Source organism: Homarus americanus, unplaced genomic scaffold, assembly GCF_018991925.1.
Source record: "Homarus americanus isolate GMGI-L3 unplaced genomic scaffold, GMGI_Hamer_2.0 scaffold367, whole genome shotgun sequence".
Classification (NCBI taxonomy): Eukaryota; Metazoa; Arthropoda; class Malacostraca; order Decapoda; family Nephropidae; genus Homarus; species Homarus americanus.
Window position 1 is genome coordinate 10,476,208 of NW_024743709.1, and position 15,917 is coordinate 10,492,124.

A 15,917-nucleotide genomic window follows, 5' to 3' on the forward strand; every position below is an offset into this window, starting at 1 on the left:
TGTGAAGGTTGTTATCATGTCTGTGAAGGTTGTTATCATGTCTGTGAAGGTTGTTATCATGTCTGTGAAGGTTGTTTTCATGTCTGTGTAGGTTGTTATCATGTCTGTGTAGGTTGTTATCATGTCTGTGAAGACTGTTATCATGTCTGTGAAGGCTGTTATCATGTCTGTGAAGGCTGTTATCATGTCTGTGAAGGTTGTTATCATGTCTGTGAAGACTGTTATCATGTCTGTGAAGGTTGTTATCATGTCTGTGAAGACTGTTATCATGTCTGTGAAGGCTGTTATCATGTCTGTGAAGACTGTTATCATGTCTGTGAAGGCTGTTATCATGTCTGTGAAGACTGTTATCATGTCTGTGAGGTATTGTCATGTCTGTGAAAGGCTGTTATCATGTGAGGAGCTGTTATCATGTCTGTGAAGGTTGCTATATCATGTCTCTGTGAAGGCTGTTCTGCATGTCTGTGAAGGTTGTTATCATGTCTGTGAAGACTGTTATCATGTCTGTGAAGACTGTTATCATGTCTGTGAAGGCTGTTATCATGTCTGTGAAGACTGTTATCATGTCTGAAGGTTGCTATCATGTCTGTGAAGGCTGTTATCATGTCTGTGAAGGTTTTTATTTCTCTGTGAAGGTTGTTATTATGTCTGTGAAGGTTGCTATCATATCTGTGAAGGCTGTTATCATGTCTGTGAAGACTGTTATCATGTCTGTGAAAGTTGTTACCATGTGTGTGAAGGCTGTTATCATGTCTGTGAAGGCTGTTATCATGTCTGTGAAGGTTGTTATCATGTCTGTGAAAGTTGGTATCATGTCTGTGAAGGTTTTTATTTCTCTGTGAAGGTTGTTATCATGTGTGTGAAGGTTGTTATCATGTCTGTGAAGGTTATCATATCTATGAAGGTTTTTATCATGTCTGTGAAGGTTGTTATCATGTCTGTGAAGATTGTTATCATGTTGCCGTTGTAAAGGTATTATTAAAAGAGTAAGAAAGGAGGAATGTTGTATCTTAAAAGGCCTAGGATAAAATATGTAAGTTCAAGGCAGTCTCTCTCTCTCTCTCTCTCTCTCTCTCTCTCTCTCTCTCTCTCTCTCTCTCTCTCTCTCTCTCTCTCTCTCTCTCAAAATGGTCCAACCTTTGTCACACACAATGTAATATAACAAAGATGGACCGCCTCGTGCTCTGCATTTAAACAACACTATATTCAGGCGATCGTCTCGAAATATTTTACCTGAAGGCTTACCGAATAGAATACGATAATGTAAGTGTGTAAAACATACCCTCGGTGTTTGTCATGCATAATGTATACTGATATTGAATAAGTTGAATAAAGGAAATATAATAATGGAGACGAATTGTTTTAAAGTGAGACTCAAGTGTTTTGGCCATCAGCATTGTGACGTAACTATGTATACCGTGACCACCAGTGCGTACATCAGATTTTTTCCCCAGTTTTGGAGGTTCAATTCAGGGGATAGTCGTGAATACCTCGCCCCATCCTGTGTAGGAATATATTTTATCTAGAACTTCAGTAGGGACTTTAATGCTTTAAAATTTAGTGTCTTAGATTACAGTACCCATAAAGTATCTATAAATGTATTCCTTATTGCTGTGTTCCTTATTGCTGTGTTCCTTATTGCTGTGTTCCTTATTGCTGTGTTCCTTATTGCTGTGTTCCTTATTGCTGTGTTCCTTATTGCTGTGTTCCTTATCATTGTGAGGCTTTTAGTCTGCCGGATACCAACACATTATAATGACCTAGTAGGATGAGGCGTAGTGTCTCCCACCGATGACTTAACACAACGTGCCTGGTTTAATTCCCGGGGTAAAGTTAAAAGTATTAAAACGACACAAGTATTCCAGGGACGACTTTTAATAATTTAGCATTTAAATTTGATGACAATACTAGAAATAGTCACTAAATAGGGCAGACAGACACACACACAGGTATTGAATGGTCGCCCCTAACAATGTACTGTACTTGATAATAATCTCGAGAATTTGCACCAAATAATTCTTAATTTAGAGGCCCGAGTGTAGTGGGAAGGTCTTATAGTTTATAGTATGACCTTTGACCTGGTGATAAACATGTATAAACAATTCTAATCAATACATCATAATTGGCGAAATATTTTACTTGATGGAAAAAGTCTTAGTTGTCAAATTTTCAACAGGTGATAATTATCAATAAGGGTTAAGTTAGGTTAGGTTAGGTGAGGTTAAAATAGGTTAGGTTAGATTAGATAAGGTTAGCTTAGGTTAGGTTAGGTTAGATTAGATAAGGTTAGCTTAGGTCAGGTTAGGCTACACAGTGAATAAACAGAGAAAATGAGGAATGTCTGCGGTAGAGAGTTTGTGGTGTGGAGGCGCGTCAGTGGTAGGTTTAAGACCAAGCTTTACTACTCTCACAGGTTCAGACTCAACACTCCCTCAACACCATCCTTCTCTCCCTCTTATTGTTGTTGGTGTTATTGTGTGTGTGTGGGTGGGGGGGTGTTAACGTCTTCATTGTGCGTGTAGGAGGAGGAGTGTGTGTGGGGGAGAGGGGATGTGTGTGTGAGTGTGTGTGTGCGTGTGTGTGTGTTTGGGGGAGGGGTGTGGTTGTGTATGTAGGTGTGTGGGGGGGATGCGGGTGTGTAGAGGGTGAAGGTGTGTGTGTGTGTGTGTGTGTGTGTGTGTGTGTGTGTGTGTGTGTGCTCATGTTTTGGTGTGTTTTGTAATGAGATGACGTGTGGAGTGGGTTGACAAGGTGTTTGTTACTAATCTGTTCATCTTTATAGGGCTTTTATTGACGTTGATAATCTCGTCCCTAGAATGTTTTAAATTGTATATTGTGAAGCGATGATGTGGTGTATTTAATTTTGTATTTAAGAAAACCATATTATATACCAGAAATGAGTTGATCCAGCGTGCGCCATTGATTATTGTGTTAAATATACAAACAAACGCCGCACATTAAGCTATATACATTAATGCTTATACACACCAAGAATACATACACCAGCGAACAAACACATCACAGCAACACAGCAGAGACCACACACACACACACACACACACACACACACACACACACACACATGTATATACATTTACACTCAGTTGAATGAATACAACAGAAACAACAACTACGGGATATAAATAGAACAAAACAAATACATCGATAACACATACAATAACAACAACAACAAAGTAAAACAAGAGAAAACAAGGACATAAGAAAACAAAACTCTCCGAGGACAAACAGCCCGACATCAAACACACCACAGCATCAACACTGCAGAAAAATTCAATGTAATATAACTATGAGAAATCATATTTGAAGACCAACAAGGAAAATAAAGGCCTAATAAACGACAAACATCGTAGGATAAACACACCGGAGGTCAAACAACAGGGAACAAACACCAGAAAGCAAGTTTTAATTCATGACACACTTATACTTCCCATGGTAAGTTTGGTCATGGTACGGATTCCGAGTTGACCCCCATGAACCCTCCGGCAGTACCGTAGGAGGAATAGAGACAGATGCCGTCCACCATCTTACAGCGCTTAGGTCAGTATTTTGACCCAGAGTGACTGAGGGGGAGGCAAGAGGCATATAGAAGGGGTGGCGAAAAGTTACTACTGGACAGAAACTTAATCTCTCCCGTCACCACTACTATTCTTATGGAGATTCTTGTTTTTATTTTATTACGAATGCAGTTATGGGGAAGGCGGACTAGTGGGGCTGGTGCTAGGGCTGGGTTGGGCTGGTGCTAGGGCTGGGTTGGGCTGGTGCTAGGGCTGGGTTGGTGATTTTGGGAGGCTGGAGTTGGGCTGCTGCTAGGCTGGGGTGGGGTTGTGGCTGGGGTGGGGCTGTGGCTGGGGTGGGGCTGTGGCTGGGGTGGGGCTGTGGCTGGGGTGGGGCTGTGGCTGGGGTGGGGTTGCTGCTGGGGCTGGGGCCGGAGCTGGGAAAGGCGTTAGAATGCATTGGCTGCTATGCTCTCTCCTTACTGTGGGAAATAGTGTCTGACATTCAATACAGTATTGAAATGTGTTCGATGAGGTAAAACTTTCCCTAAAGAAGGAAGGTGACGCCGTTAGTGCACATGCGATGGTGTATCAAATTTATTTGCAGAATTACAAATATATGTAATTGATAACGAGTAGCGTCAGGGTATGGAAACAGTGTGCCAAGGTCGTCAATAATATTTTGAAGGAAGAACCAGTGTTAATATCGTAAAACTATGCTTATGAAGACCACACAACAGCCTCTGTGAAAGTCACTCTCCTTACGTTCATGATGATTTTTTTCTTATCAAAAGTATAATTTTTAAGGCTTGGGAAGGACTATAGATATCTTCGCTAGCAGGTATAAGTAGTATTTTACCTATATATACCGTAGTTGATATGGAGGCCAATGTTTTCGTATAATTTAAAATGAAACAGGGAGAAGAAACTTAATCATTAGTAGTTTATGTAGATTAACATTTAAGAACACGTGATGCTGGAAGTTGACCACAAAGTTGGTGTTATCATGTGGTGTCTTAGTGACCTAACAAGACAGTTGTTCGGTCACTGAGAAGAGTCAGCCAAAACTGGCCAGAAGAACTGCTTTACTTAAAAAAAAAAAAATCTATTGACTTTGATAGTCAGTCAATTTGTCAAAAAAGACAGATTCATTACCAAAGGAGCAAAGTCTTCATCTGCTCTGCATTCAAATAAATGTAACCCAGAATTGGTAAAAACTCCACTGTTTCTCCCATTTAAGACAAAGATAATAATTATAAAAAGATTCGTCGCAAAAACAGTATGAGGCTCTGAACTTTGAGACAGAAAAATAGAGCATCTAAGAAAGGGAACTTTTCCAGAAGACTAAAGAAAAGATCCATTGTAACAGCAAGAGAATTCCGACCTGGAAGGTTCTGAGTTAACAAAAGAGACAACCTGTTGAGGACGAGAAAACTTTATATTTTATGTTTCCAAATCACATAGTGTGTATTCGTTATATATATATATATATATATATATATATATATATATATATATATATATATATATATATATATATATATAATATATATATATATATATATATATATATATATATATATATATATATATACACACACGACAAAGTTTAAAGAAGAAGAATCTGAGAAAACTGATGCAGAGTTTAGACTTACATTCAAAATAAGTAGTACAGGTAAAAATAAGATTAGAGAAAGAGTGACCGCAGGAGACAGTAACAACAAAGTTAAAAGTTATCAAAAATAAAGGGTGGACCTCCCCCTGTAGTGAAGACCCTTAAAAGAGGACCATGGATGGTGAAGCCCCGGGGAGCATGGGGACGGCCTCCCCGAGAGGAATACTATACATGTATTCGAAAAAATCATTGTATATTGCAAACAAAAATTTTAAATTGTAGTCTGTAAATATTCGAAAATCACCCAAGGTTATATCATAGTGACCTAGTGATCCCGAGAAAAGTAGTAAAGGTATAAAGTAGAATATATATATATATATATATATATATATATATATATATATATATATATATATATATATATATATATATATATATATATATATATATATATATATATATATATATATATACTTTATTTACAGTTTGGTGTAGGATGGCTCAACGGGGTAAAGACCCAATAAAAAGCTGTAAATTAGAGGAAGAATAGTGGCGGACATGTACAGAAACCTCCAGGAAAGGGATACTAAATTAACCTACACACTTGTTCATATCCTTCAGGTTTAATTTGTTCAGTGATTTATACCACTATATGGTAGCTATGGGGAGGTAACTAAGGCACCCCAGGTAAAAGCCGACATGAATGAAACTTATTATGTAGCCAAACATAAGTTAGCCTAACCTCACCCAGCTGCAAATGAGTACCTAACTTAATATTTGGGAAGTGAATGCGGTTGAGTGCAGTGCTCTCCACACTGTTTCTTTATACCCTGAAAGTCTTAGCTTTCAGTATGCTATATCCGCCCTGCTCCTTGGGGGCCATCAGACTTATGTGGCTCCCTTGCGTTAATAGAACTCTATATCCTTGCAGTATTAAGTTCATATTTAGAACCCCGACCTAAGCAACGTCTTCACGAGCAAAGGAAATTATCACATATGTCTTGTTGCAAACTTCAATCCCGCTTTACGTTGTCTGTTCATCTCTTGAATCTTCTACTGCGTGCTGGCAATACTATACCACCTCGTCCACCCTCTCCCTCAATATACAGCATTCAGCTATACTTCTTGCATCGAATAGTGAAGAACGTTCTACAGACGTATTTTTAATTCTAAGCGATAGGAGATATAGTTTCGGTGCCAGGGCCTTAGAATATCGCACAAGACTTAATGGTGACGTTCAGCTTGATGTTACAGTAGACACAAGAAAATATCCTTCCAGAAGTCGAAAGGTTCTCAACACGACATCATGGCTGAAAACACCATCCCTGGGATTCTGCCCTCCGACTGTTTTGAAAGCTCAGGTGACGCGCGACAAAAAACGGGGAATAACCAGAAACTTTCTAAAACTGTTTGTGAAGGAAAAGTTTGGAAAGGAAAAGTTGACAAAGTAAAGGCAGAGTGAAAGAACAATAAAGCAACACTAACTCTGGCCCAAATACACACGGTGTCTCACACACACATATACAAGCTTGCTCACATATATAAACGCAAACAGATACAAAGACGAATGCACACATACACCAATTCATAAGCACTCTAATACACTTAAACACACATGAACACAAAATAACCACACACACTCTCACTCTTTCCATCCATGCTAATTATTCGCATCAGCGTCACTTAACAACAGATGAAGATGTATGTTTGGAGTTAGCCATTTAAAACACACACTGATTGTTTTGTGAAGGAACATTGTCTAATGAGGTGGTTTGTCTCCTTGTGGTAATAAAGATCATTGGCAGACACTTTACTGTCTTATCGCTCCGAGCAGTTAGTTTTATGTCACCCCGGGGTGGTAGTGTGGCTATGGCTGTCAATGATCCTTGTCCACAGTAAACTGGATTAATGGATCTGTGGGGAAATTACCTGTTTGATTTTAACCTGTAAGTACCATCAACATATAAAGAGAAAGAGAAGGACTGAAGACAGACTGGTAAAATAATGTGATGGTTAATGATACAAGAGACCGCTAGGACTGTTGTAATGGCCGGCATGAAAGAAAGGACTGACGAAGCTGACAACAATAGCAAACGTTGGAATAGAAACGCCCTTTGGTGATGTGTATAGAGAAAGGTGTATAGTTCATCCGTTTCTGCCGTGTTCCTTCCGCCTGTAGCCTCCGATACTCTCAGTCCGATGTTTTAAGTAGTTATTTTTACAGCAGCGTTAACTACCTTTCCATGATCTAGTGATGAAAAAACATGTAAGGCACTATGAGACTATGTAATCGAGGACCTTAGATGGAGGAAATATGCATAACTTTCAAAGAGCTGTGTGTATGCCGCTCAGTATTGCAGGACACTTAATGTAGGCTGGACGTGTGTGTATTCATCTGTCCGCGTGTAACACTTGTGGCCACTGCTGCCCAGCAACTAAAGGGGTTGTATACAGAGGACCACCGTATATGTGAATTCAGTGTTATGATCTTGGTCTCTTTATGGTCCTTCACCCTTGTATGATCCCTCACGAAGGCCACGAAGAGTTTGTTGCGTGAAGCGCCTCGGTGTCCCTCTTACAATAAGTTTAGTTGTATGAAGTTCGCAAGATTGTCATATCCACCATTTTCTATACAATGTGCTTTAACACAATCATATAACCTATCCAGAAAAATGTTTCTCTACCCATTCAGCTTCCTGTATAACGCCCTCATACCCCGCCGACGTATATATCGCATGGATACACTTTTATCGTGTCATTCTCTGTCTCTATCTGTCGGCCATTTTTCCGGTTACTTGGTTGGCTTCAAAAGCCTTACCATGATACAGCTGTAGTCGCAATTTGTTTTTGTCATCTCTGCTCAGCTAAACTCTCACACACTGCCAATCACTAAAATAAATACGTTTTCTCCAAACCCAGATTAAAAAATAGTTCACTTCATCCTCACATCTAGTGCTGTGTAAGCTCTCAGTGTGTTCCTTTCATGTAATGCGTCATCTTGTGAAATGGTGGTTTGTATGACCGCACACAGCCAGAGAGAGAGAGAGGTGGAATGTTAGAGGTGTGTCCTACCTACTGGGAGCTCCTGGGAGTAACCTGAACAATTACAAATTTCTAAAGCATTATGTGGGCTGTACTCTTTGGTAAGGCCATTTAAATGAAAACAAACATAAAAATTTTGCTTTATTGTTAAAAAAAATTAAGAGATAAGAAAGGCCACCAGCTTCCTTTTGAGGAGTGTGTTGTGAGAGGCTGGGGGGGAATTGGAAAATTGCCTCAGCCATCCAGCCAGTTAGTCGGGTATCAGAACAGAAAAATTCAAGGCTAAATATATAAATGACTTTGCAGCAGATGTTATTGTTGTCGCTATATTTCAATCGATATATTGGTATTGAAACACCTCATTTGTTACGCCACTATGGAAGAACTATCAATATTTATGGCATGTGAAGCTCTCTTGAGCACCTCTGTGTGTGCGCGCGCACACTACCACACACACACACACACACACACACACACACACACACACACACACACACACACACACACACACACACACACACCATGACCTTATCTGCAAATTTGGGGAGAAGCTTCTGCACCATCCTCAACACCGGCTCCTGCTTCCACTCGAGATCCCTAGTCCGCCAATTGTTGTTCGGCACTTCAACCACATCCATCCCATACGAACACGTACTGATCTCCATAAGAACAACCCAGCCCTAACCATTGTAAAAATGATCAACAACTCGTAGTTAACCAGTATGTTCACTCTCAGCCAATCTTACTTTTGCACTGTCACTATGTTGAAATTCCCTGTTGTATGATCTTCTCCCCACCTTCTTATTATTTGTACCACTTATGTTACTTGTATATTTTTTGTTAATCAAGTGACCCATTCCCTAATTATGTAACTTACTGTACATATACACTCAATTCATATAACGCAAAACATATTCTTACGTACGAACACATGATGTACACACACACAAACATAAAACATAACCCCTTACATATAAAACCAAATAAACAAACACACACTACTACATACACAACACAGTTCTATTTAAGTATTTATGGCTACTGTTGTTGTACCGTCGATTTATAGAGAAAGCCGATTTATCGTTGTCCACAGAACCCCTGCACCTTATATATATTACTGTATATACACGCTGAGAGAGAGAGATTTCACTCACCAAGTTATTTTAGTGACGGTCAAGATCATCATACCTGAAATAAGAGAATCATGCTTTAATGATAAGTGAACGTGGGTCCCATAGAGAGACAGTGTGGATACAGCACACTGTGAAAAGAGGCAGCATGACCTCGGCCGCTGCACTCCTAAAACTTTATCATTTAAATTGTTTTTTTAAATATGTAAATATTGTCCAAAGCTGGAATGCCTTTTTAAAATATCACAAATACACGTACTTACTTTTGTGAGGAATCCGGAATGATAGCCGATAGCCGCTATTGTTCTGAGAGCCACTGTTTGCCAGACCAGCTGATGCTTTGTTTAGCGACGCCAAAGTAGGGGCTGTTGTATTACACTAATGTTTGCGAGAAGAAAATTTAGCGATAGTGCACGTTGAACTGTGTTTCACTTATGACTGTAAGAATTCATTAATTGGCGAAAATTTGTTTTTATCAACTTTCGATAATAATATTTGTACAGTAGAACCTCGTTAAACAGTACACCCTGTTTAATACACAGCCTCCCTTGTCACCTTCAACCCGGCCTACAAGACAGCTGTTTCGATTATTGAATGATTTTTGGAGTTTGTGATCATTGCAGGTGTCTGATGGGGAAGGGGTCGCTGTTATTGTGGAAATTGAATGAACCCGAGTCAGGAGGGGAAACTGGGATATAGCGAAGTTAATCTGTGAGGATATATAATGTCTTGTTCTGATCGGAATACATAATGAATCTGAATTTTTGTGTTGCTTTGATGGATCTGGCGTGGATATATGCTGTGTAAAACGTATAATAAACTTAAGTGATAAATGATTCACGCCGGACGTAAGAGTGACTCACTAAAGGTGTTGTAGAAGGTTGAGGCAGACGTACACACGAGAGTAATGAGGGACACAAATAGGAATGGTAGAAGGTCGGCCTCAAAGCAAAATAAATAAGAACCTGGAAATATATGATTGCCCTGAGAGCCTGAATAAAGATGAAGAGGCCATTAAATCCGGGTATATTTATCTTCTTGTGTATACTAAGTTTAGTTTGTATGATCTTACTAATTTCAAAGCAGCAACACAGGTGCAGGCACAGATAGTGAGGGTACAATATGATGACAGAACACAAGCTCCGTCTAAGATCACTGTGTATATAACGCCACATCTTCAGCCACAAGAAGAAAGTAAAAACATGTGTTACTTTCACCTGTCTCTCTGGCCTCCCAAGACTCAGCCATATCATTAGATGTCTTAATAATCGATACTCCTACTAATCACACTAATATAAATACGAGAATTTTATGACAGGAATATATATATAGCATTTGTTTCACTCCCAAGTAAGCTTTTTTAATTATGTCGAAAATATTCAACAGCTTGCAGCCATATAAACTAAGACTTCAGCAGTTGAACCGTTGTACCCTGGACAATTCTTGCTTTCCCCAACTACCATCAGCACCACTCTGACATATTCTGGAAATTCTGTGCGCGAAGGTGTAAAAGTTGTTGAGGGAAGAGAGGCTGAAATGACAAGAGAAAAATGAAAATATTATGACTTGGAGAAATATGAAGAGAAACTATGTAATGAATTGTGGAGATAGTGGAGGTGGAGAAGACCACAGATAATGTTACCGAGACTTTAACCATATTATTTGTGATAACATAAAGCCGAATACTCCACTGATCTACTTCTCTGCTGACGATTCCAATATTCCATTCCTCTGCTGACCACTTCACTCCTATATTCTTCTGCTTACCACTTCACTGTTTTCTACAATTATGCTGACGACTTTATTAAAAATGTTCTCAAGAGGAGTAATTATCGCATAATAATTACACGTGAGCATGACATAATATTGTTACAGTAATGATATTGATTATTGATACTAACGACAAGAGCACAAGCATAGGACTCTCGTATAACACAGAGCCAACACGTCTTACGGAGGATGTGAAAAGTATGGGAGAGAGGGACTGAAGTTTTCACCTTTTAGCTGCTAAGATATTTTATGAAGCAGCCTCGCAGTACGCAAATAAATCAAAGGTCTCAAAAATAAAAAATACATACAAACCCACGGATAGGCAATATATAAAATGGGTACCTAATGTTTATGTTGGGAAAAGGTAACTTAAATATCATTGACTGTCTTGGATATTTTTAAAGAAAAGTAAATATTAAAACAAAGTGGCGGTGTCATATAACTTTTCAAAGGGAGGAAACGAACGTGTATACGAGTATCTTTTAGCGTCCAGACCACATTTGTTGAAGGAGATAAGACGAAGGCTGCTTCATATAGTAAATGGACCTAGAGCGTGTTTATGTTGACGTGCACTTGAGCTCGTGGCCAAGACCCAGTGTTGGCTTTAGTAGAAATAACAATTGTGGAACTGGGATAGTATTATTAACCCCCTGAGGAGTGACTTAACCCCTTGAAGACGGAAAATTAACCCCTTGAAGACGATGAATTAACCCCTTGAAGACGATGAATTAACCCCTTGAAGACGGAATTAACTCCTTGAAGACGATGAATTAACCCCTTGAAGACGGAATTAACTCCTTGAAGACGGAATTAACCCCTTGAAGACGATGAATTAACCCCTTGAAGACGGAATTAACCCCTTGAAGACGATGAATTAACCCCTTGAAGACGGAATTAACCCCTTGAAGACGATGAATTAACCCCTTGAAGACAATGAATTAACCCCTTGAAGACGGAATTAACCCCTTGAAGACGATGAATTAACCCCTTGAAGACGGAATTAACCCCTTGAAGACGATGACTTAACCCCTTGAGGACAATGACTTAACTCCTTGAGGACGATGAATTAACCCCTTGAAGACGGAATTAACCCCTTGTAGACGATGAATTAACCCCTTGAGGACGATGAATTAACCCCTTGAGGACGATGAATTAACCCCTTGAGGACGATGACAAGCCCTAAATACAATGCTATAATTTTCAGGGGATTTGGTTATCGCAATCAAATGGTTAAGACATCGTACTCAAGAAGTTGTTATCGTACTCAAGGTGTTAAGTCTTCGTACTCAAGGGATTAAAGTTATCTGAGTGAAGATGGGATATAGATTAATACACCCCCACCACCCGCCCTCACGCTAGACACACATGCAGACCTACATCTGTACAGTGTTTTAGCGAATTAAATCTTTAACGTTCTTATACACTAATCCATACTAACCAAACCTCTCACACAAATTAACCCTTTTCACATTATTTAACTTTGTTTTTTCTCATACGTTTTAATCCTATTTAATAATTGACTCTTTCACACAAGTAGTTTACCTCGCCACACTAATTAGGTTTTTTTTTCACAAGTTTGATATATATTTACAAATTAATCCATTCATATTCGTTAATTCCTTCATATTTTCTCAAGTTCATGCTTCTGTTAATCATTTCTTCTAGTTCATAAAATATTTCACGTATACCCCCCCCTCCCCCGGTGCGGTATGTTATTAGTGTACAGTAGAGATGTGTGTGTTAAAACCTGCTCAGCATACTGAACCCCCTCCTCCCCCGTCCCTTTCCACCCCCCTTCCCCCATCCCCCAACACATGCTACCTCTCTCTTATACTTTATTCTTGCCTCACTCATCGATCGTCCACACTTGTTGAGTCTCCACAGTCGACCAGTCTAATGAAACTGACCCCTCAACATACATTGGCTCTTCCAACTGGGTCGATGAGCCCTTATTAGTCGATTCTGCTTCATCTGACAACCTTTCCTTCCACTGATAACCTTTCCCTCTGACAACCTTTCCCTCCTCTGACAACCTTTCCCTACCTCCTCGACACCTGTCGACGAATCGACATCTTTAAACCTTCAGCAACAGCAGTAAGCCTCGAGCACTTTACCTCAGTAGATCTTTCCAGAGACTCAGTCATCGACATCGGGTAAAAGCCAAGTGTCCCTCCTCCCCTCCCCCATCTCTCTCTCTCTCCTATCACGTGACATCAGCTAAAACGCCAACACTTCTGTAAGGTATTTCGTGCCAGGGATCTCTCCGCCTATACGGCTGCCTGACGACTACTTGCCAAATGTTCACATCCACCGAGACCTGCAAACAGATGACAGTGAAGAATGTGAAAGAAAGTGCATCCATGGAGGTAATGGAGAGGATTATTAAAGGAGGAGGAGGAGCAAGAGTAAGAGAAAGGGTGTTTTAAGCGAGGTGGGGGGAAACAAAGAGCTCTTGGAGAGACTGGAAAAATTAATTGTGTTGGTAGAAAAAGAAAGATATTTTGGAATGAGGGAATGAGGAACAGGGGGGATAATAAGACATTGGAAGGAGAAATATGACGACGAGCGGGAAAGAGAGAGAACAGAGAGAAGTTGTAGAGAACAGATAGAAGTTGCTAATGCGAATGGGAGGGAGGAGGAAGAGAGTTAGAGGTTGGCCGAGGGAAAGAGAGATACGTAGACAAAGAGACAAAGCAAGAAAGAGAGGTTTACAGAGAACGGGATATTGGAGAGATAGAGAATGACAGACTTACGGGGAGAGGGTAAGGGAGTGAGTGGTAGAGAGGGAGGAGGAAAATAAGAGAAGAACAGATGCGGGGAGAGAGAAAGAGAGTGAAAAAGAACGACAAAGACAGAGAGGAATTTCGCCTGGTTAGAATACAGACACAAACACTAGCGTCGATGTTAAGTGAGTATAGGGAAGCCAGCTGAGTTACCTGTACTGCTGGTAAGACACAGGTGTTGCTGCTGACGGTAAATGTGATAGTCTTCAGACAACCATCAGTAACCAGTTGCACGTAATGTCAGTGGTGTTTGCGAGGATAAAAAATTATATTGGTAAATCTCGTTCCTCACCATTTAGTAAGGAGGTTAGGTGACGGATGGATGAATAGTTTTTTCGTAATAACAGGTGACGAGCTTTTAGTTACAACTATGGAATACAACGTGATACAGCGGCCGTATTTCGTACGTTAGTTCATAATTATCCCCGTTCTAAGGGAGGTGAATTCTGGAGTCGCTTTCTCCTGTGTGTCTGTGTGTGTTTTCCTAGGGTAGTTTATCTGTACCAGGTCATATACCTCGTTAACTCAGGTTGTGGTTAATACATCATATTCAAGGGTTTAAATCATCAAACTGAAGAGGTTAAACAAAATTTAACTCAAGGATGAAAAAACAATAGTACTGTGTGTAAATATTGTGTATACGAGTATGTACAGTAGTATATATTACCGTACAAATTACTACAGGACATGGAAACAGTAAGCATTTGTGAATTGATAAAACACCTCATGCATGCACCTGTTGCTCTTGCTAAATCGTACTCCCGTTGATGAGTCCAGGGTGCTAATAGCAGTGTTAACAGTATAGAGTGAACTTAATCCTATAATACACAATAAATGGTCATCCTCGAGGTGGTACTCTCCCACTCACTTGTTCATTAATGTTATTTTACTGTATAGATGAGTAGTATAGAATGTTCATATCATTGAGGTCGTACGTAATAGAAAAAAAAATATCTCGGTTTATATATAGCAATAGACATAACATAGACACATACACACAAACATGTACACACACGAGCATACGACCATACACACTTATGAACATACACACATAATAACACGCCGAAGAATATAATTATGAAGCTACACACAGAAGAACATGTGAACATAAGCAATACATACGAACCTATAACATACCAGACAAATATATACGCAAAAGTGTGGTTACTCAGGGTGAAGGGAAGCGGTGATTATTGTGAGGAAGGTTGAGGATAAATGTGGAAGGAAGAGGTAGGAAGATTGGGGATAAGGGTGGAAGGGAGAGGTAGGAAGGTTGAGGATAAAGGAGGAAGGGAGAGGTAGGAAGGTTGGGGATAAGGGTGGAAGGGAGAGGTAGGAAGGTTGAGGATAAAGGAGGAAGGGAGAGGTAGGAAGGTTGAGGATAAAGGAGGAAGGGAGAGGTAGGAAGGTTGAGGATAAGGGTGGAAGGGAGAGGTAGGAAGGTTGAGGATAAAGGTGGAAGGGAGATGAAGAAAGACAGAATAAATGTGGTACAGGGGTGTAGTGGAGCTGCTCACTTGGTTAGTTAATCCCTTATGGTTAATTTACATGCATAACTTCCTGCCATCTACCTCTTGGACCTTCCCATAGCTGGTGGTGTCCTCAGTCTGTGTGGCTGAGTTTTGAGGATTTTGGCAACATCTTATAATGTTTACGTCAGTGATTTATTAATACAAGAGGAATGACTTACTCAAAATGTTAAATGCAGAATAACAAGGAGGAAAGACTTATTATTCTCAGATATAACCAATGTTGGTAGATGTTTCCAATGACGAGAATTGACTCTGCTTGTTTATTGTCGACCAAAGTAAACAGTTGTGTTTTTTTCGGAGCACAACAGTACAAAATTAACTGTTTGCTGGGGGGGGGGGTAATAGTGATTGCAAATGTCTCTTTCACACTAGTATTATTAGTGAAGTAAACAGCATCTGTACATGGACGTGGGCAAATATATTTCTTTAGCCAACGAGAATGGTGAATATTCCTAGTGCCGACGACAATGCGATGATATATGTCGGTTCGTTCGTATTTAATTAAGTGGCCGTCAACTGCTTGGTTATTA